Genomic DNA, 23306 nt, shown 5'->3' with positions numbered 1-23306 from the left:
AACTAATACAAAACATGAATCTATTGACAACTATCTCTTTGAAATTGGATTAGCATGAACATTACCACATCAAAAACAAGTTTATAAGTTCAAAAACATCTTATGGTAATGTTCCTAGTCCAATTCCAGCCAAAAAAGTCGAATTTATGCTGTCTGGGGGTCCAACTCGTCGAGTGCATGAACCAACTCGGCGAGTTGGATCGATTTGATCACTTTTTAGGCATGGACTCGCCGAGTCTCCTGATGGACTCACCGAGTCTGATGATCAGACAACAACAACTTCGATTTTTTAAGCAGTTTTGCAAGTATAACAAGAAAACAAGCCTAGGCTCTGATACCACTGTTGGGTTATGAGCATTCTAACACTCCTAAGTGTACATGCAACCCTAAATACCTTGGATCTATGTTTTCTCTATTATACATGCAAATATGAACATCCAAGGTATTATCCTAATCTAGCATACATAACAATGAATGTAACAAGATAGAATACATACCTCTTTGATGTAGAAAGTCTTCATGAAGCTTGAGTGCCAAGTGCCCCAAGTATGACACCTCAAATGGTTCACACAACACCGACTACACTTGGAATAACTTGAGAGAATTCTACACTTCATGAAAATCGGCTAGCCCTCTTTAGAATGATACTAGTGGCCGATTTTGTCAAGAATAAGATCTTTATATAGTGTTACAATTAGGGTAAACCCTAATTGTCATGACTTTCCATTTCCTTGGATCCATGGGTTCAAATACACCATCGAGCATCCATGGACCATCCTATGGGTTTTAGCCCAACTTGATTATCCATGGAGCATTAGCCCATTATACAAGTATGGATGATTTACACAATCAACCCATATATTTAATTAGTCTTCTTTTGATCACTTAATTAATCCTAGATTAATTCCTGATCAATACTAATTAAATAATCTTATTATTCTTATTATTAATATACTAGAACTTATAATATATTAATAACCATAAGTGTCTTATTTCTCTCATTATAGTCTATCCAAGTGCATGATGCCATGCAACCCAAATGGACCATGCCGGGTCGGGTCAATCTTACCAATTATAGATATGGAGTTAGACATTATTCCAACAGTTTTGAGGTTCCTAACACTTTAAGGATATGAGCTATGTTAGGTTCTAGGCATTAGGAAGGAGTTAGGGTGTCATTTGTCCCATCTATAGGGATTTACGGCACAAGGACTTGTCTTGGCCGTAAACTCCTTAATACTTGTGATTCCTCATGTTTTCTAGGATATCAACACTTTAGGGTACATGCCTAAATTCAAGCCTAAGCCTTAGGAAGTGTTTGTCGCATCAAAACACCCCTAACTTATGTTTTCGGCCCATGAACCAATTGGCCATGTGTTTGCGGCCGTGAACACCCCTAGGTGTTGGTATTTTGATTGCTTTGGGTCCTAGATACATCAAGGTAATGTGCTATGCTAGTCTCTTGGCTTAATGAAGGCATTTAGGGCATTTTGGCAACCTAAAATGGAGTTCACGGCCCAAGAACTTCCTTGGCCATGAACACTATTTGCTTGGTGATTTGAGGTTGTTTTCTATCCCTAAACTCATTAGTGTACTAGTCCAAACTAATGTCATGGCTTAAGGAAGGACTAGGCACCATTTGGCCCTCAAAAAGGAGTTTACTCCCCAAGGTGTTCTTGGGCGGTAAACTCACAGATCTTGTTGTGTTGTTATGATTTTGTGGTCTAAACATGTAATAGAGGCTTCTAGTTTGAGTTCCAAGGCTTTGAGGGGCATTGGGACCTTTTTGGCCCTTAAAATGGAGTTTACTCCCCAAGTGTTCTTGGGCGGTAAACTCCCAAATCTTGGGGTTTTGGTCCGATTTTGATGTTTCTAAACACAATCTAAGCTATATAATATAACTAGATCAAAGTACTCACAATTTGGGATAAAAACCCGAAGATCCGTGAGAGAGAATTTGGCTTTTCTCTAATTGGAAATGTAACTAATGAATTATTTGGTTCAGATTTCTATATATAGTCCTGGGATTTTTGGCAGAAAATATTTTTATTCCCGGAATGAATTCTAATATCCTAGAGTATTGGAATAACAGTGTTGCACAAAACCCTAGTGCATCCACTCTCCTGATATCTCCTTAAGTGTAAATCCTGAAAAACTGCCAAACTTATACTCGAAGTCTGGAATTTCACTGAAACTGTTCTAACCTATATTGGCTTGATATGCTTTGTTCAGAATGGAAATTTCGGGTTGTCACATCATCCTCCTTTTAAAGGGAATTTCGTCCCGAAATTAAAATTTAGGCAAGGAAGTAGGTAAACGTGATCGAGTCGTTAGGTGAAAACTTCCTAATCGATTTGCTCTCATGCTCCAAAGTGAAATCGGGTTCTCAGTTGGTATTCCAACGAACCTTCATTAATGGGAGACGGCGTTGCTTCGTCCGCTTGGCCATTCGGTCGAGGGTCACTACGGTTCTAATACGAAGGCAAGGATCTCGTAAATCTCGATCTCGTCGAGAGGGCTTACGAAAGTCCTAATGGAAAGATATTTTTTCAAGTTCGAGATGCGAAGGGGAAAACGTACGTTATTGAGTTCGCAGAGTAGGTCTAATTTGTGAGATGTAGGACCAATTCTGGTAAGAATCTCGGAGGTCCCAACTACATTGGATTTAGCTTTCCACGCTTTATGAAGCGTATTAAGCCGTTCCCAGAGTGAGGTTTCCTAAAGAATTTGGTCTCTCACTTGGAATTCCAAAGGTTCTTTCTCTCGCTTACTTCCCAGTCAAGGGCCATCCCTTGCTGGGTCAAAGTCGAAAGGGTTCCTGAAGTTTGCGGGGAGTTCCGAATGGACTATGATAGTAGGTCTGTAAGACCTAGAATTTGGCGAATTTTCCGCCGGTGACTACGATGCCGACAAATTCCCAACGGTTTTGGATAATTTGACAAAGTACTCAAGAATTTCCACAACACTAATAGTGTGTCTCAGGAAATTTGTCTCTAAATTCCGAAACTTCTGTTCTGAGAACTTTGCGAAAAGTATCTCTGAGGGTAATGATTCTATGGGTTCTTTCTGACTACTAGGGTAGATAAATAAGTCATTACATGGAGAAATGACGAACTGATCCTAGTAAGAAGGCGTACTCTACTCATTTAGCTCATGAATACTATGGGCGTATTGGTCCTATCCGAGGGGTTTCACTACGGACTCGAAGTGTCCGTATCGAGTTCGGAGGGTAGTCTTTAGGACATCCTTCCCTAACACTCGAACTGGTGATATTCGGATCTCAGGTCCGTTTCTGAAAGTAACACTTTCCCTGTGGTTGCTCAATCAACTCGTCTATGCGAGGCAGAGACAACGATTTCTAAAGGAAATCTTAATGAAGTCTCCGGTCGTCGAGGTACATAAGATGCACTCCGTCGACTTCTGGTAACAATAAGACCAGAGCTCTTAAGGGTGAGAAGTCTGGTCTTCTAATTCTATTATTGAATAGTTTGTTGTGTTGTCTGGGCTGTTCTTGTATCTTCCTTAGGTGTTTAGACTGAAGGCGATCTGGTTATAAGAGTCATATTGGGTTCTAAGTTTGTTCCTATGCCAATGCAATTACTCGTACTCCTGGACAGTCTCCGTCCTGAAGTTCATATTAGAATTCATACGTGATTCAATGATCACAATTTCGTGTATACGAGTCGTATATAATTAAGACTGAAAAGGTAGTTGAATAACTGATTCTTCCTTAATCTCACATCCCATCGAGGGAAAAGAAGTTAAAGTGGAATCATCAATTCTAAACCTGCAGAACATTGATTATATATCACTCTCATGTATACATTCTTCTGTGATAGATCAACCATATGAATCCTGGAATTGAACTTGACGTACTGCACGAGTAATACTATGGGGATTCCTTCGGAAAGGAAAAGAACTATAAGGTACTCCTTGTATGAGTACTTCGGTGTTCTGATATGACGGCTTCGCTAAAAGGCGATTTCTGAGAAAGAGTATGTACTTATGAAGCTGGTATTGCGAGGATCGAATTTACTCGAGTCGTATGATAAAGTCGGAATCATACGGAAACTAAAGACATTAGATTTGAACATAAGGCGTTACAGACCAAAACACAACAGTGCAACCATTAACAGAGTTACTGTACTTAGGATTTACTATAAGACTATTGCTGCGAACAAGGTATACTTACAAAAGACACGTATACGCAGCACGAGCATCCCTAAAAGGACGGGATCTCGAAAAAGATAAGACCCTGGTTGCACTAGTTTTTAAACATGATTTAAAAGCATATAAAATACTGACGATTGGAAGTGAATCGATACTATAGTAGGTTCCATCGCTGCCTCTTTCCATTTTGAGGTCAAACTCTTCTTGTTCCATCGCCGATCTGCCCTGATGGGCAGTCTTTCTTGAAGTGCCCTATCTCGCCACATAGATGGCATATTCGAGAGTTTTCGACATTGGTGGTCGAAGTAATGTGTTGGATCCGAGATCTGCAGCAGCGGGTAGTATGCTTGTCTCTGTTGCAGTTAAAGCAGTACGGTATATGACATACTCCTAGGTGATGGAAGGCGCACTTATCGCACTTCGGTAAGTCCCCAACATACGGACTGGCTGGGTTAGGGGCAATTGGGATACCAGAAGGAAAGGTAGTTTGAGGCACAGATGTCATGGCTGTGAAAGTTATTACTGGTGGTTGTTTCCTGTTCGCCCTTCGAAGCGATTTGTCCTTCCTTTTGGCCCAAAAGTTCCGTTTGTTACTCTTGGCCTCGGCACTCGAGGTATCGTGGTATTTTGTTGTTCGTTGCGGTGCTTGATTGTTACTTGGATTGGAATGATTGTTAACAATCCCGCTAACACTTGCGTTGTTAGCGTTCAGGTGGGTCAGAATAGCTAACACGGCAGCCGAGACTGCAGCTTGAAAGGTAGATGCATCAATCTGAAGAGTTGGTGGTTGGTTAATGCGCTGATCGTTTTTCTTTGGCGACATGATTATGTTATACGGAAATAAAATGAATTTGTGAGCGGGAATGGTTGAACCTAGACGTAGTTCGATCGCTCATGTAAAGAATAGAAGTATGTTCTCTAAGGTTCGACCTACACCCCTATGATACAGTCCTAGTACGGAATGGAAGTATGTTCACGAAGGTTTGACCTACATCCCTATGATGCAGTCCTAGCAAAGATCGGAAGAAGTAAGTTCATGCAATGGTCTCAAGATGTCGTTCTAGCCGAGGTATCGTTGGTTGGCGAATAACGTGATCCAACCATTAAAAGAGACTCGGAGATGTCTCCGGAGTTAAATTGCTATAGTCCAATGACTTGACTAGAGCATGTTTCAGATAGACTCTAATGAAAGTATGATAAGAGTATTCGAATAAAGAACGACACAGAAGTTAGCCGACTGTCAATATCTTTGATATTCATGACGTAAAAGTTCGGGAAAATGACCTTGTAAAAAGGTCTTACATCATACCCAGAGAAGATAGTTCCTGACAGTATAAATACCTAACTAGAGTACTTACAGTACAAGATAGTTTCATAGAAAATGCCACATCGGGCATAGACAGGAATACGATTCCTTTCTAACAAGGAATATAAAGTAAAGTATCTACTACTAGCAACGGTCATCCCTCTGGTGAACTCTCAGTCCAGCCAATTGGCGTTCCACATCAAGTAGGTGTCTTTCGTACACTCTCTGGCGTACTCGAAGTTCCATGACTTCGGCTCGTGATTCAGCCAGTGCTTGCAGCAGGGTTTCATGGTCTCTCTCAGACCTCTCACGAGCATGTTCAAGGCGACTGGTGTGAAGCATATGCATTCCTCCATTTGTATCAACTTCTACGATACGTTGTAGAGCTATCTTGCCCTGAATTTCGTTTCGGGCAACTCTTCGGATCAGAATAGGCATGATTCTGTCTGCTGAGCCCCCATTGCTCAGGTCATAGAAGCTTCGATCACCATTAAATGGCATGGGCTGATCTTGTCCTTGGCTCCATGTTTCCAAACATTCCACCCACTCAGGCGTCGGGCCATGAAAAGCCGAACGAGGGTTAGGAATTGGAAAGGGAGTTGCCTGGGGTAGGTCCTCAACCCCGGGTTCGGAGATGGCATCGTCTGAAAGGTCTTTAGCATGGTGATCATTCAGAGGGATTGGATGATCATTATCTGGTTCTTCTCCAAACCCTCCAGCAATCACTTCGTTCGGAAGGAACAGGTTGCCGTGGGGATGGAATCCAGCCATGTTATCTACGCGAGAATTAGGGTAAGAAAATAATTATTAGACGAATTATCTAGATAATTATTTAGGAAATCTTCATTAGTCACATCGCTATTTGTAAAGTGCATACCAGTTATATGTAATCAACACAGGATAGGCCTTCGAATAAGTGACCTTTACTCCAAATTCACAAGGAATAGGGGTAAAGCAAAAATTTCACCGATTCTAAGTCTATAACATCCTAGTTACATATAACTTTAGTGTATCCACTTAGCAACTATCAACTTGGTAATGAAGATCCCGCTTTAGTTCTCAAGTATAAGGTACTTATGGTAATACAAAACACCCCTATGGTATTTTAGACTTAGGTTCTGTTATAATGTTCTCATTGTGGTAATGTTGGTAAGTTTTTAGACTTGTTGCCATATCACAACCATTCTTGGGCATGTGCTAATCACTCCTCGAAACAGCATAGTTGATCAGGCTATGCCACTCCCAAGACTGACCATACATCCCCGAGCTTACCTGTGATATTCAACAATCTCAATACTTTTGTTCTTGTCATTGTGACATGGATTTTAGTATGAATGCAGGCACGTATACTTTGTTAAATGCTTTATTATTTAAAAGTATAAACTCTTAGACAGAGTGTTTTAATCCCAATGTGTTTATAGTTAGTATATCTTTTATGGGTTGATATACTTAATTCATTATAAACAATGCTCTGATACCAATCTGTCACACCCCAAAACCAAGAACGACGGAAACGTTCCGAGGTGGAGGACGTCATGTGAGGTATCATAACAGTGTAAAGTAGTACACAAGCAACAACATCATCCATTGCATTAAAAGTAAAGTTTTAATACATGTGTGTTCTTTCATAATGTATAACAATAAAATGAATAATCAAAATAAGACGAGTCTTGTCTGTGCTCCGTCTTCTTAAAACCTGGCCATCGTACCTGTCTAACTGATCACCTGAGAATACAAGTAATTTTGAAAGCGAGTATCAGCTTTAAAGCTGGTGAATTCATAAGTATTTAGGTGTTATTGTCTTGTTTTGGAATGTTGTTATGAATGTCATGTAAATCTTTAAATAAAAATGTTGATGTAAGTATGAAAAGCCCTAAGAAATCCCTTATTTCCTATTAATATGAAATGTAGTCTTCTACCTAGACCCGAATGTTTTGTAAGTAAAATGATAGTTTTTCCTTTCTATTGACTAGTACTAAAAGTACTTATTCTAACTCATCGTTTATGTGAATATATCACGAAATAAAGTAAAATAGGAAAAATGATATGATAGTCTTCTACCAAGACCTAAATGTTCTGTAAGTAAAGTGATAGTTTTTCCTTTCTATTGACTAGTACTAAAAGTACTTAGTCTAACTCTTTGTTTATGTGAATGTATCACAAAATAAAGTAAAATAGGAAAATGATATGATAGTCTTCTACCAAGACCTAAATGTTCTGTAAGTAAAATGATAGTTTTTCCTTTCTATTGACTAGTAGTAAAAGTACTTAGTCTAACTCATTGTTTATGTGAAAGTATCACAAAATAAATTAAAATAGGAAAATGATACGATAGTCTTCTACTAAGACCTAAATGTTCTGTAAGTAAAATGATAGTTTTTCCTTTCTATTGACTAGTACTAAAAGTACTTAGTCTAACTCATCGTTTATGTGAAAGTATCATAAAATAAAGTAAACAGGAAAAAGTATAATCATGTAAGTGTTATCCCTAGATTACCAGGACTAACACAACATCGCCGAAGCCAAAGGTATAACCTAATGAATATCCGAAGATTGTCCAATTAACCTCTGTAGCGAACAATATGTTCCAGGAATGGTTAGTCCCGTAACTGACTCTACATCTCTGTAAGCGAAATAGATAACCTAATGAACATCCGAAGATTGTCCAATTAACCTCTGTAGCGAACAGTAGGTTCCAGAAATGGTTAGTCCCGTAACTGACTCTACATCGCTGTAAGCGAAATAGATAACCTAATGAACATCCGAAGATTGTCCAATTAACCTCTGTAGCGAACAGTAGGTTCTAGGAATGGTTAATCCCGTAACTAACTCCTAATATAAGTAATAACCTTAGGCATCCGTAAATGTGTGATTCCTTATACTAGGAATAATGTTTGATATAGACTCATGAATGAATTGACTCTTGTGTGATTCCTTATACTAGGAATAATGTTTGATATCTTCTAATTATCCCTATGATAATTAACTGAAAGTAAATTGGTTGATCAAGTAAGTTTATACCCCCTTGCTACCCAAGAGTGTGGGAAACTATATGAAGAATGAAAACTATAACATCAATACATATGTAAGAACATAGGCGTATAAGTGTAGTTTTGCTCAAGAAGGTAAAAATAATGGTTTTGCAAGATATCTAAGAGTTTTGAACAATAATTAAGAGTGACTTGATGTCATTTTAATAAACATTTCAAAACTAATACTTTTGTTATCAAGGTATTTTAAGATAGAAAACCATTTCATGTATCGCATTTTGAAGTATGTGAAATCTATTGGATGAAAACACAGTTATAAAATACATAAGAGTGATTTAATAACATATTGTTTTCTACTTGTATCCCCCCCCCCCATTAAATGATTTTAAAATCATTTAAAACATTGATTAAGGGGTATGAACTCACCTGTTGCGGGTGATACGGATGAACTGATGAGGTAGGACTGCTAGGTGTCAAGTGGAAAATTTAGACACACACAATGGTCCTAATTACATATGAAGACATATGTATATAAACAATTAGTGATTATAACACTAATTTAGCATGTATAAAAGTCCTAATGCGAGGAAAATGAAGTGGCGTAGATTATGATGGCATGTGCGGAATTAGAAAAGATCTCGTGATTCATCATACAAAATCAAGAACACAAGGAGTAAATAAATCTTTGTAAGCTCTTATTAGATCTAGAAAGATTATACAAATGGGTTTGTATACAATTTCTCTCTCTAGTCTAACACTCCAAAATGGACTCTTCTTACATAATGGGAGTCACTCACTTCCTATTTATAGGAAAGACTCAACCCATTTACACATACAAAGAGGAAAGCCTAAAACACTACATCCAAGCATGACTTTGCACCCTAACATTCTCCCCCTCAAAGTTAGGATTGGATGTTCGGCTTCAATCTCCAACGAGCTAGCGCGATCAAGACCAAACTCCCCCTCGAAGTAACACCGGTCTTCAAATCCGCAAATAAATATTCGACAAACCCGAGAAGCTTCGAATACCCATCATTTCTCCCCCTTTTTATAATCAAAAAATGATTATAAAACCCACTAAGGATGAGAAGCACCCGAGGAATAGTCTTCACAATACTCCCCCTTGATGTGTACCAAAAATGAATCATCAAAAATCTTGCACGGAAAAACAATCACGAAAAAGCCACAAAAATTTTCAATTTATGAAAAATTTTGAATTTTTGGGTGAAAGTTGCAAGATTTTTCAAAAACCGGGTAGAAATTGTCACTTTCTGAAACTTGCAGGGACCCGTTGCGCCAAAAACAGCCAAATATGCGAAACTCTAGCCCATTTGCGAAACCAGGCATAAAGCGTAAATTCGCACAAACTGCAGGGACCAAAACTGAAAATTCTGCATTTTTTCAGCTTTTATTACCCATATGCGAAGTTGGGTATTTGTTGCCAAAAATGCGAAACTGCAGGTACTCGCTTTGAAAATTTCTGCATTTTCTTCAAACTTGCGAAGTTGGGCTACTTTTGTCATTTCGTGAAAATATAAGGGGTCAAATCTGAAACTTTTTGCTTTCTTCCCCAAATCACCATATGCAGTGAAAACTTCGCATGTTTCAGATTCTTTGCGTGTTCCTTTCAAATGTTTCGCATCTTTAACCCAATTAACCAAATGCGAACCTTGTTGTCCTTATATGCGAACTCAATAGATGTGAACCCGATTTTGATCTCTAAATTGATTAACCAAATGCTAAGTGAACAAACATTGCAGATGTGATTGAAATGCGAACCCATATGCGAACCAAAAAAAATCCATATGCGAATTCATTTGAGATCATTAACCACAAATCAATATTCAATCAACTTTCAAACCGTGACCATCTGTAAACCGAGTTCGACCACTTGGCTAGTTGACAACCAAAATCAAAACTCCAAACATTGATTTCGCAATCGGTCTTCAACTCAATCTTTCAAAATCACAAAGTCTTCTTTTACAGATCATCGACTCCAATCATGCGAAATCAAAATCATTAGACATCGCTACCAGTTTCTTCCAATCAATCATATAACAAAAGCTAACCATTTCATTTTTCAGTTCATCATCATCCATCGATTCAGATTTCGCCTTTAAGCCTTTACTTTGCATAATCGATTCCTAATCATCATCGATCAAACTCAATCAGATACCCATTGGATTTATCAACCATCGATCAACATATAAAGTATCGAACTCAGTCAAAGTTCCAATTTTGACTTTAATAACGCAAATCCAGATGCAAATGAATATTATCAGGTTGATGTAAACACAACAAAAATTCGATTCTAATTCCAAAAATCAAATTGATTTCCAAATCGACCCTAGTTATCAGTCGAGTTAACTCAAGTCAATTCCCGATGTGAAGTTAAGATCATCCATTCGATATCATATATCGATTTCAATTTCGTAGAACTTTAGACCAAATACAAATTTGATTCAAATCACCGCTTCTATTGAAGATAATGACATCGCTATTAAAGATGATCAAGAATTGAAATATTCGATCGATACAGAAAAATACATCGATGATATTTATTCAGTCCGATGATTATTGGAGTACAAGATTAAGCGAACAAAGAAATGTAAATGATGAAGAGTGTTTAATGAATGCTTTTGGGTTAAATCGATTGGATCAATGAAAGTAACAGATGAACAGTACAAAATTCGAAAATTTGGGCTCAATATGAATGATGATCAGATTATCATTTTGGGCTTATATTTGGACCAGATGAACAGTAATATTGAAATTTGATTTTGACTTTTTGTAATTTTGATCTAAACAAAAATAATTGGATCAATCAACGGGGTTTGAAACGGTTTTGATCCAATGAGGCAAATCGATCAAAAATGAAAAACGCAAAATACGAATCGAAATCATGGATGTTTTGGAATCGATTTGAGAATTTGAGATACCTTTTTGACGAATCGAGATCCATTTTCAACGAACGAATCAAATTTGGAAGATCTTGGTTCTTTTGTCGGAATGAGAAAATCTCCAAATCGAACATTGTACCACCCACCATGCGAGATGTACAACTCGTTCTTCGTGTTCTTCGTGTTCTTCAACGATCCAAGAACATCTTCAAAAGAACCACCAACACTTTTGGGTTTGGACTTCAAATTCAATGCAACCTTTGGAGATTGTTGCTTTGGAACCCAAATTTGCTTCATGGATTTCGGCTTCACAACATTTGATGATTTTTGTGAGTAAACCCGCTTGTTCATCCTATTCATCTTCTTCTTCTTTTTCTTTCTCATCTTTTTGCATCTTGAAGACTTGACTTCATGAGCAAACCCACTTTCGACAACATGAACATTTTGAGTTTGAATCAAATCTTTTGGAGTTTGATACTTGTGATTTTCTTGGATCACCGGCTTACGATAAGGAATCATTCCTTCAAACGAATCACAAGAACACAAAATATCATCGGTTTGAACTCCAATCGAGCAAAAAACTTTTTCATCATGAGAATCAACTTGAATCTTCTTATCATGAACTTCAAGAACATCAAGAACATCAAATTGAACTCCATTGTCAAGAACTTCAAGAAATTTAAGAGCATGAAGATCATTTGAGTCTTCAATAAGAGAAACATATTTCTTATTGAACAAATCTCTTTCTTCTCCTTCCTTTTCCTTTCTACTACGAACTAATATGGACAAGGCAATTTTATTCAACCATGCAATCTTACAAATTGGTTGAAATACCAAGCTTCCATGATCATCCTTCAAACCTCCATAAGAAACCAAATTACCCCATGAAATCAATTTGCTTAACAACAACCCATAAAATTGATCTTCATTGACTTTTTATTTCACATCTTTAACGATCACAATCCAAGAATCATATGGCAAATCCACCATGATCACAAGAACTTGAAAATTTCTAGAGAGAGAAAGTGATTTTGAATGGGTTTTTTAGAGAGAGAAAGTAAAAATCACTTGAATTCTAGTGAAGAAAATCGAATTATGAATAGAATCAAAGATGAATTCGATTTCTAGAATCCAAAAACTCTCTAAAACACGAAGATCAATGAACAAAAAATGAATCACTAAATCAAAATCGCCATCAAGGATCAATTCTTGATGAAATCAAGAACACCCGCTCGGATACCAATAGAAGAGAATTGTTATCGAGATTATGAAAGAAATTATGATTTGAGTGATTGAAAAGTAAGAACACAAATAGTAAATATTAATCAGATCTTATATTGATAAAGATTGATTACAGAATAAGCAGAAAGGATATTTGAGTTCCCAAAAGTTATCCTCTACTTCTATCCTCGGTTCTTTTTTATAGGGAACCTGAGTGTACAAAAAAATATACTAAGTCTAAACAATATGCTTCGCATAAAACTGACTTAGTAAAATAACTAAAAATGCAAAACTAAACAAACACACTATTCGACTTTTACAATTTAGCCTCTACAATCTCCCCCTTTGTAAACAGTCGAAGCTATTCAGTCCATAAGCCTTTGAAGAGCAGAGTGAATTGTCTTTCGCACTTCTCCATACCAGGAAATCACCTTCTTGATATCCTTCTTCTCTCCTTCATTATTCTTCTTGCAGTTGTTCATACGAACAATAAAGTGTGTATATTGCGAAGAAGTATATCTTTCAACCTCTGAGACCTTAAACAAAAATTTCTTAGGGTTTCCCTTCGTATCTCTTCCCGAAAACACCATGTCGAAAGGTTTCAGGCATATTTCCCCAACAACATACTTTGACAATGCTGATTGGGTTAACGTTTCTTCCCAAGGAACGTTCACTTCCCTTCCCAAAGTAGTTGCCAATTCTTCATCAGTTAGAGCCAAACAATCGAAGTAATTGTCGATATACGTCTTGACATGTGCGAAGCCGATCTTAAACACTTCAGTCTCAGACCCTTTGAGCTTATTCTCTTCCATATGCTTCAAAATGTAAGCTACTTGAATCAAATCATTGCAATTCATCAGAGGGAAGTCAGCTATTGTGAAGTCATACTGCTTGTTATCAGCTCGAATAACAAAGTAACGGAAATTCTGAAGCATGTCTTCAAACATCGTATCTTTCTTGATCGTTAACACCTTTTTGATCTTCATTAAAGACCATACTTCATCTGGATTCTTCCCCAATACAGCATGAAATATGATTTTCATGTGTATGTAATCATCCGGATTATCAAACTTCTCGCTAATCTTGTATTGAGCTGTAATGAAGAGCATTTCGTTGATCGGAAAATCTAACTGACAATTGTCTGAATTCGCAATATCATAACTTCTTTTTGGCTTCTTCTCGAATTCATACATTTCCCTTCCCACAACCTTTGACTCTATTGTTTCATAAGATTACAGCTTCGCAGGATCTCCTTTGTTCATTGTAGGAGGATCACTTGCCCTTTGCCTCATAATACTTTGGAGTTGTCTCATTCTCTCCAACTCAGCCTCTGCTTCAGCTTTCTTCTCCTCCTTCGATTTTTCGTACAAAATTCCTTTTCCTTTTCCCACAATATCAGTTTGAGGTTTCGAACTCGAACTTCCTTCTTTTGCCCCAATCGATATTCTTTCGCAATTGGTCTTGTGGTTATTGTTGTTGAGGAAATTGGCATCGTAAGTATTGGAAGAGTAAATTTGAGCTGAGTAGATATTACTTTTCCCACGGTCTTCGCATCATCCTCTTTACTTAAATTTTTCTCTCCCCCTTGCACCCCTATGAAAGCAGGTGGGGCACTTTTTGGTAGTAAAGAGGTAAAATTGGCGATTGGAGAAAGAGCCTTCTGAATGGCTTGTTCCAAAGTAATAACCTTTAGAGACAAGAACTCAGGAGTGAGAATTTGCTGAGATGAAGATTGTGAAACCATAGTTTTCAGCTCAGTCACCAACTTGATCAACTGATCAAACTTCCCCTTGGTTTCTTTGTGATTAGCTTCAAGGATAGGGGCAGCAACAACTTTGTGCATTGCTGTAGCAACCATATCAACCCGCTTTTGGACCTCGATATGTTGAGAAGTAATATCCCGAAGCTCCTTCGCAATTTCAGTTTTCAACTCTTCAAGCTTAAAGTTGACATCTTCCCTCGCTTTTTTCACATCCTGTACAAACAGAACATGGCGTTCTTTTGCTACATTTTTTAACTCTTTTACCACTCCATTGAATGAACTTCCTTGAGCTTTAATGCGAAGCTCATTATTTTTGTCTGACTGATCAACCTTATTCATTATTTGCTTCTCAGCCACCTTAAGCATAATATCAACCTCTATTGCTGAGATAGATGATATTCTGCCAGAATCAGCTTGTGACTGAATAATGGCATTCAACTTATGATTCAGGACTTTGAACTGTTTTCCTGTCATAAGCATATGATCAGGTATATCCTCCTCCTCTAAATCAAAGTGAATATCTTCAAGTACTCCTCCAAAAGCTCCTCCTTCAGTTTCATTATCAGACATGGGTTGCGAAGGCTGAGGAGTTTCAGGTGATTGTGAGGGAAATAGTGTTGTAAATGGGTTTTGTAGAGAGAGAAAGTGATACAAACAAGTATTCTAGAGAGAGAAAGTCGAATTATGGATCAAATTAAGGAAAAATTCGACTTCTAGAATACAAAAACACTCTCTAAACACGAAGATCAATGAACAATAAGAATCACCAAATCAAAATAGCCATCAAGAATCAATTCTTGATGCAAATCAAGAACACCCGCTCTGATACCAATTGAAGTGGTGTAGATTATGATGGCATGTGCGGAATTAGAAAAGATTTAGTGATTCATCATACAAAATCAAGAACACAAGGAGTAAATAAATCTTTGTAAGCTCTTATTAGATCTAGAAAGATTATACAAATGGGTTTGTATACAATTTCTCTCTCTAGTCTAACACTCCAAAATGGACTCTTCTTACATAATGGGAGTCACTCACTTCCTATTTATAGGAAAGACTCAACCCATTTACACATACAAAGAGGAAAGCCTAAAACACTACATCCAAGCATGACTTTTCACCCTAACAGAAAACACTTTTGGTCAAGTGCTAGGAGGCTAATGGGTTGCGACAAAGGAGTGCAAGACCTCAAAGGGGAGTTTATGATCAATTGACCACATGTTTTGGAGTTCACGGCCCTGGGACCGCTCCCCCATGAGTTTACGGCCGTAAACTCATGGTAAGGAGTACCATTTGGTATTTTGAGGTTCCTAACACTTCAAGGATATGAGCTATGTTTGGTTCTAGGCATTAGGAAGGAGTTAGGGTGTCATTTGTCCCATTTATAGGGGTTTACAGCCCAAGGACTTGTATTGGCCGTAAACTCCTTAATACTTGTGATTCCTCATGTTTTCTAGGCTATCAACACTTTAGGGTACATGCCTAAATTCAAGCTTAAGCCTTAGGAAGTGTTTGTCGCATCAAAACACCCCTAACTTATGTTTTCGGCCCATGAACCAATTGTCCATGTGTTTGCGGCCGTGAACACCCCTAGGTGTTGGTATTTTGATTGCTTTGGGTCCTAGATACATCAAGGTAATGTGCTATGCTAGTCTCTTGGCTTAATGAAGGCATTTAGGGCATTTTGGCAACCTAAAATGGAGTTCACGGCCCAAGAACTTCCTTCGCTGTGAACACCATTTCCTTGGTGATTTGAGGTTGTTTTCTATCCCTAAACTCATTAGTGTACTAGTCCAAACTAGTGTCATGGCTTAAGGAAGGACTAGGCACCATTTGGCCCTCAAAAAGGAGTTTACTCCCCAAGCTGTTCTTGGGCAGTAAACTCACAGATCTTGTTGTGTTGTTATGATTTTGTGGTCTAAACATGTAATAGAGGCTTCTAGTTTGAGTTCCAAGGCTTTGAGGGGCATTGGGACCTTTTTGGCCCTTAAAATGGAGTTTACTCCCCAAGTGTTCTTGGGCGGTAAACTTCCAAATCTTGGGGTTTTGGTCCGATTTTGATGTTTCTAAACACAATCTAAGCTATATAATATAACTAGATCAAAGTACTCACAATTTGGGATAAAAACCCGAAGATCCGTGAGAGATAATTTGGCTTTTCTCTAATTGGGAATGTAACTAATGAATTATTTGGTTCAGATTTCTATATATAGTCCTGGGATTTTTGGCAGAAAATATTTTTATTCCCAGAATGAACTCTAATATCCTAGAGTATTGGAATAACAGTGTTGCACAAAACCCTAGTGCATCCACTCTCCTGATATCTCCTTAAGTGTAAATCCTAAAAAACTGCCAAACTTATACCCGAAGTCTGGAATTTCACTGAAAGTTTTCTAACCTATATTCGCTTGATATGGTTTGCTCAGAATGGAAATTTCGGGTTGTCACAGGGAGTTTGTTGGGTCAAAGAAAAGAAAGCTATAAACCAAGGAGGGATTGTTGTGTCAAAAAAATATGGTATAAACTTTGCTTTTCTAAGCATTTATTGCTTTTAGTCTTGGGCCGAAAATATTATTTAGTGTAATTATAGCTTGAACCGAAAACTCATGGATTTTCGGTTTGGGCCTTGGGTTTTAGTCCATTAGTATAAATACAGATGTAAAGGTGAGGAGTAGAAGTTGGCCATATCATTAGTAAGGGAGGGGCGTTTTTGGTTGGGAGAGTGGAGGTGTGAAGCCTTTGTTGAGTGCAGCATATTCTAGAGAGAGAAAGTGAGAGGACTTTTATATGTGTGTGTGAATCTTGTGTTGGAACATCATTCTAATCATATAAACATTGAAGATTCATCAAGTTCATCTTCTTCTTCTTCTCCTTCTTCTTCATTTTGATCTTGCATCATCCAATTAATTGCGATTCTGCACCATCAATTAGATCTGATTGATACATCAAGCAAAATTTGGGACTTACATTTCTGGTTGCGCGAGGTGCAGTTTCTGGGGCACCTTGTCAACCAGAATGGTATTCTGGTTGATCTGACCAAGGTCGAGGCTATGATGCAATGCGAGGTTCTGAGGTCTCCCTTTGAGATTCGGAGTTTCCTTGGTCTTGCTGGTTACTATCAAAGATTTTTCTAGGATTTCTCCAAGATAGCTATTCCTTTACTAGGTTGACATAGAAGACGGTTACATTTCAATGGGGGACTGAGCAACAGACAGGTTTTGAGACCTTGAGAAAGAGGTTTGTGCGAGGCACCAATTCTGACCCTGTCGGAGGGTGTTGATGATTTTGCGGTTTATTGTGATGTGTCGATCACGGGTTTGGAAGCGGTATTGATGCAGAGGGGTCACATGATCGCTTACGATTCGAGGCAGTTGAAGCCTCATGAGGCTAATTATTCAACGCATGATTTAGAGTTGGGGGTTGTGGTTTTCTCCCTCAATATTTGGTGGAATTACCTAGATGGGGTTCATTGTACTATTTTAACGGATCACAAGAGCCTGAGGTATTTAATTGATCAGCCAAATCTGAAGATGAGGCAGTGTCAATGGTTGGATGTGGTGAAGGATTATGATTGTGAGATCCTTTATCACCCGTGGAAGGCGACTGTAGGGGCCGATGCTCTCAGCCATAAGGCGGTTGTGGCTTCGATCAGATACATATGTTTGAGGATGATCGTGATTAATCCACGTTTGGAGTTCATTCATGAGCCTTAGGTCGAGGCTATAAAGGAAGAGCACCGGATGTGTAAGTGTATTGTGGGCCTAGTGGCTTCCTTAGATTATGATATTTGTGGGTTGTTGACTCCACATCAGTGGGTTTGGGTTCTATATTAAGGTGGTGTATGTCAGGTTCTGATGGAGGAGGCACACAAGTCTAGATTCTTCATTCATCCCGATGTGACAAAGATGTATAGGGATCTTCATATTGATCATTGTAGCTCTACATGAAGCGGGATGTGGCTTGGTATGTAGAGCAGTGCTTGACTTAGAGGAAAGTCAAGGCCAAGCATCAGAGACCTCACGGCAAGATGCAGCCATTGGAGATTCTCGTATGGAAATTGGAGGATATTACCATGGATTTCATCACGAATTTACCTCGCACTCGGCGTGGAGTGGATTTGATCTGGCTCATCGTGGATCGTTTGACTAAGAGTGCGCATTTCATTCCGATTTAGGAGAGTATTTATGTAGAGAAATTGGTTGAGATTTATATCAGGGAGGTTGTGGCACGTCATGGGGTGCTGGTTTCGATGGTTTCTGACAGAGATGTTTGGTGTACTTCCAGGTTTTGGAAGAGGTTTCATGACGAGTTGGGCACTTGTCTCCATTTCAGCATAACATTACATCCACAGACCGATGGTCAGAGCGAGCGGACGATTCATACATTAGAGGATATGCTCCATGCGTGTGTTTTGGACTTTGGTGGGAGTTGGGATACATATCTTCCGTTAGTGGAATTTTTGTATAGCAATAGTTATCACCCGAACATCGTTTGACCTCCTTTTGAGATGCTATACGGGAGGAAATATAGGACCCCGATTTGTTGAGGTGAGGTCATTGTTGAGGTGAGGTCAGACAGCGGGTCATAGGGAGTACCGAGGTGGTACTCAAGACCACTGAGCTAATTCAGCAGGTTTGGAGTAGGCTCCAGATAGCTTAGAGCCAGCTGAAGAGTTATATCGACAGACACTAGTCAAACATAGGATTCCAGGTGGGGGATATGGTTCTCCTGAAGGTATCACCTTGGAAAGGTCTCATCTGATTCAGGAAGCAGGGCAAGTTGGTCCCCAAGTATATTGGTCCCTTCAGGGTTTTGGCTCGGGTGGGCCGGGTTGTTTATCGCTTGGATCTTTTGGAAGCAATCAGTCAGATTAATAGCACGTTCCATGTCTCTTAGTTACGGAAGTACTTAGTGGATGATTCTGTAGTGGTACCATTGGTGGAGATTCAGGTGGATGACCACCTAAATTATATTGAGAGACCAATGGCGATTCTTGATTGGAAGACAAAAACCATGAGGAACAAGGTTGTTGAGTTGGTAAAAGTTCATTGGCAGCATCAAAAGGGTTCGAAGTGGACTTAGGAGTCGGAATATGAGATGAGGGAGCACTATCCGGAGTTATTTGGGGCAGCGAACTTCAAGAACGAAGTCTTACTCAAGTGGGGGACAATTGTAACGCTTGAATGGGTATGTTTCCTTTTTGCCCTTGAAAATTTCAATATTGCATTTTTGGTCCTTGAGGTTAGTATGTGGGGCGTACCATAGGGTACGCTTAACATACTGGTTGAGAAGCAAGTATGCAGTGCATACCACATGTGTACGCTTAGCGTACTAATGGGGAGAATGGATTGCGGGTTCGAGCCTCGTACGCTAGGCGTACGATGGGTTTAATGAAACCCTAATTTTAAGGTGTTGCACCCTATATAACCACCTTAAGTCCCAAGAGTTGGCATCTTTATCAGCCTCCATTGTCCTAAAACCCAAATCTTGAACCCTAATAGCATCTTTGAGTGTTCTTGACCTTTTAGGGTGTATCTTTGGTTAGTTGGTGCCTTTGCTAGAAGAAGGAGTTGGTGAAGAAGCTTTGTTGGAGCTTGAGCTTGTGGATCCAGAGATTAGGCACCTTCCTCGGTTGCAAAAAGGTATAAAGCCTCAACCTTATACTTTGTATCCTTAAATCTCTTCATGTTATAGTTTTATGCTTTTTGGTCCCTTTTGGGTTGGTTTGGTGAGTTAAAGTCATTTATGGGGCTTATCCTTTTAGAGTTGGGCATATTAAGAGTTTCTTAATCATAAAGGTGAAAACTTTATGATCGTTTTGGTCTCATGCATGTGTTAAGCCATCGATTAAGCTATATTGAGCTCAAGAGTCCCATTAAGACATGCATGCACGTAAAGTTGGCAACTTTATGCGATAAACCACCTTAAGGAAGTCAGGTCTGAGTTTGGGAAAAAGTATTAATTGATTAAGAGTTGTAAAAGGAAAGTTAGCCAAACAGGCGAGTACGTTGGGCGTACAAGCTTGTACGCGCCGCATACAAACCCTAAAGCAAGTATGCTTAGCGTACAAGCTAAGTACGCCCCACGTACTCAACCGTGGGTTGCGAAAGTTGCGCTTTTCGGTATTGGGCGTTATTTTGGACCTTAGGAGTCTAGTGATTTATTTTGGAGAATATTGCTTTGGGCTAAAAATATTTTTGGACCTTGGTTTAAGGCGCATGAAGGGTTTGGGCCCAATTTGGAAAATTAGGCCATAATGGGCTTTGGGTGATTATCTTAGAATTTGGGCTTTTAAACAGTTTGGATTGGGCTTGGACCTGGGCCAATTATATGGAAGGGTAAAAAGGTCTTTTACTCTATTTTGGACTCTTAGGGTGAGTTCGGATCCAATTATAAATTGGATGATTTTTGTGATTATAGCATGGGGATTTTTAGCAGGCCAGCAGCTAGAGATTTATCCATGAGATTCAGCAGTGCGACGTGAGTTTCCTCACCATGTTTAGCGGGTCGAAGGCACCAATGCCGTCCCATGATTTTGTTATGTTAGAATGCTAGATTTCTGCGTGATTCTTCCTTGTGTTATGTACTCATATGCTTACCGGGCAGGGCCCGATGACCATTTTGTACGTTATGTATCTTCATGATTATTGCATTTGTTATGTGTTTATATGTTTATATGTATGTCGGGCGGGGCCCGATGACTAACAGATCTATATACCGAGCGGGGCTCGATGCCGAGCGGGGCCTATTATGTTTTTATTTATGTATGTATGGTATGTGGTATTTTGGGGAACTCACTAAGCTTTATGTTTACGATTTTCAGTTTATGTTTCACGTACTTTTGGTTCCAAAAGGAAGAGCTCATGATGATTGCAGAGCACACACCACACGATTCTGCATTTTGTGATTTGCTCTGATGATAGATGTTGTATTGATACAATTTGTTGCTTTGGCTTTATGACAACGATATGGTTTACAATTTTCTTAATCTAAAATGAAAATTTTCCGGGTTTTATTTTTGCGATGTTATATATGGTTAGCTCTCCCCTACCTGTGGTACGAATTACCACTAATTGACACTTACAGTCGATCAATGCTCCAAACCAGATCAACCAATCTATACCCGCGATTATACATACATATCTCATCGGAATAGGTATAAGGTCTATCGAAAATTCCACACCAAAAATCTCTAGCACATAGTCACAGTAAACATCCAAGGCTAGAACTGTATGGTCATCGGTGATTGCGACCTCTAGAGGTTGATCCAATGATCCAAAGGGAACACAAAAATTCATTCTAAGTGATGATGACACAAAAGATCGACTTGAACTCAAGTCAAACAACACTAACACTTGTAATGAATTCACTAGGAATATACCTATATAAGCATGGACATAAGTGTATAGGAGATCTAATTTGACATAAATATAAATGAATACATACCAGTAAGGACGCCCGATGCCACCCTGGCCTCCTCTGTTGTCAAATAGAAAGCTCGTCCTTGATCCTTTGTGGGCGCGACATTCCCCTAGTGTCGTAAGTAATGCGCAAAGTCGCATGAGTTGGAGTCTATACTGATCTCAAGGAAAACAATGGGCAATCATCCTTCACATGGCCTGTCTAATTGCAGCAGAAGCAAACATGAAAATCCTTTGTAAAATTCTTGACAAGATTTCCCTCATTATAAAATATATAAAAAACCAACCTCCCCCGACAGGTCCCCTCATGACCCTTACCGCACTTGTCGCAAGTGCGAACTCTCTGACCTCTGGATATTGAATATGCGGGTTTGAACTGCTTAATCTCTGGTTACGACTACACTGGAACATGCCTCTTCTGTCTCCTCTAGGTGTCTGGCTCACCTTCTCTTACCTGCGTCTCCAACTCAATCTCCCTCCTCCTAGCATTGGACTAAAGCTCAGCCAATGTACAATAGTAGTAGTTTGTCACAAACTCTTTGATATCTTTCTTGAGCATACTTAACTACCAGGTCATCCGTATCTTCTCCAAGGAAGCTTACTCCGGGAAATTAAAACAAGGAACTCTCATGGATCTTCCTGGTGATCTAAGTCACTAACTCTGTCATCTTCCTGAGAGATAGGTACTCCTGAGCCTCTCTCTCTCTCTCTCCACATGAGAACATACTCATTCCAGAACATCTCATAAAACTAGTCCCATGTCATTGCAACCCACAATTTAGGAGAGTAACCAGTAATCACAAACTTCCACCGGTACTTCACTCCCAAGTGAAGAAGGTTTACCGCAAATCAAACCTTAAGTTCCTCTAGAAACAGGAAGGTATAGAAACATCCCTCACCATCATAAATCCATATCATCGCAAAAATTAGGTTCTTAATCCCATCAAACTCTAGGGGCTTCGTATTGTTGAATTCCTGGTACTATAACGAATCACCCCTATGTTTCCTCACAGCGGCAACAGCTACAGTGGTTGTGGCTGCAGCAGCCTCAGTGACAGCAGTGTAGTGCTCGTCAAACTGATCAATCAACTTGGTCTAAATAGATCAAAATATCTTTGGGATTGCCTCCCTCATCGATGTGGCCACCTCAACAATAATGATCATATGGATCTCATAATCACTGGTACCCAGTCTCTCCGGATCGATAGAGCATGAACCTTGGGTAGTCACCACCATAATGAAACATGGGAGATAAAAGGTCAACAATCATGCCATAACATATGCATACATGATCCACACCCCTACTAGCTCCCAAGTAGTCTCAACACTCTTCATGCATATCATACGGATCATGTGCTTTCTGTAGTATGGGCCCATAATACCTTCTACACATATCCATATTTTACTTAATATTCCTCCTGAGGCTCCAAGTCACCAAGAAACTCTACACTAAGTGCATTAGCACACACATCTATATGATCCAAAGAGCCACATCTAACTCCTAGGTTCTATCTCAACCACCTTCCTGCAACGATT

The sequence above is a fragment of the Lactuca serriola genome, chromosome 2 (genome assembly GCF_051521515.1).
Source record: "Lactuca serriola cultivar US96UC23 chromosome 2, Lser_US96UC23_V15, whole genome shotgun sequence".
Taxonomy (NCBI): Eukaryota; Viridiplantae; Streptophyta; class Magnoliopsida; order Asterales; family Asteraceae; genus Lactuca; species Lactuca serriola.
The sequence above is the reverse complement of the archived record's forward strand: the minus strand, read 5'-3'. Positions refer to the sequence as shown.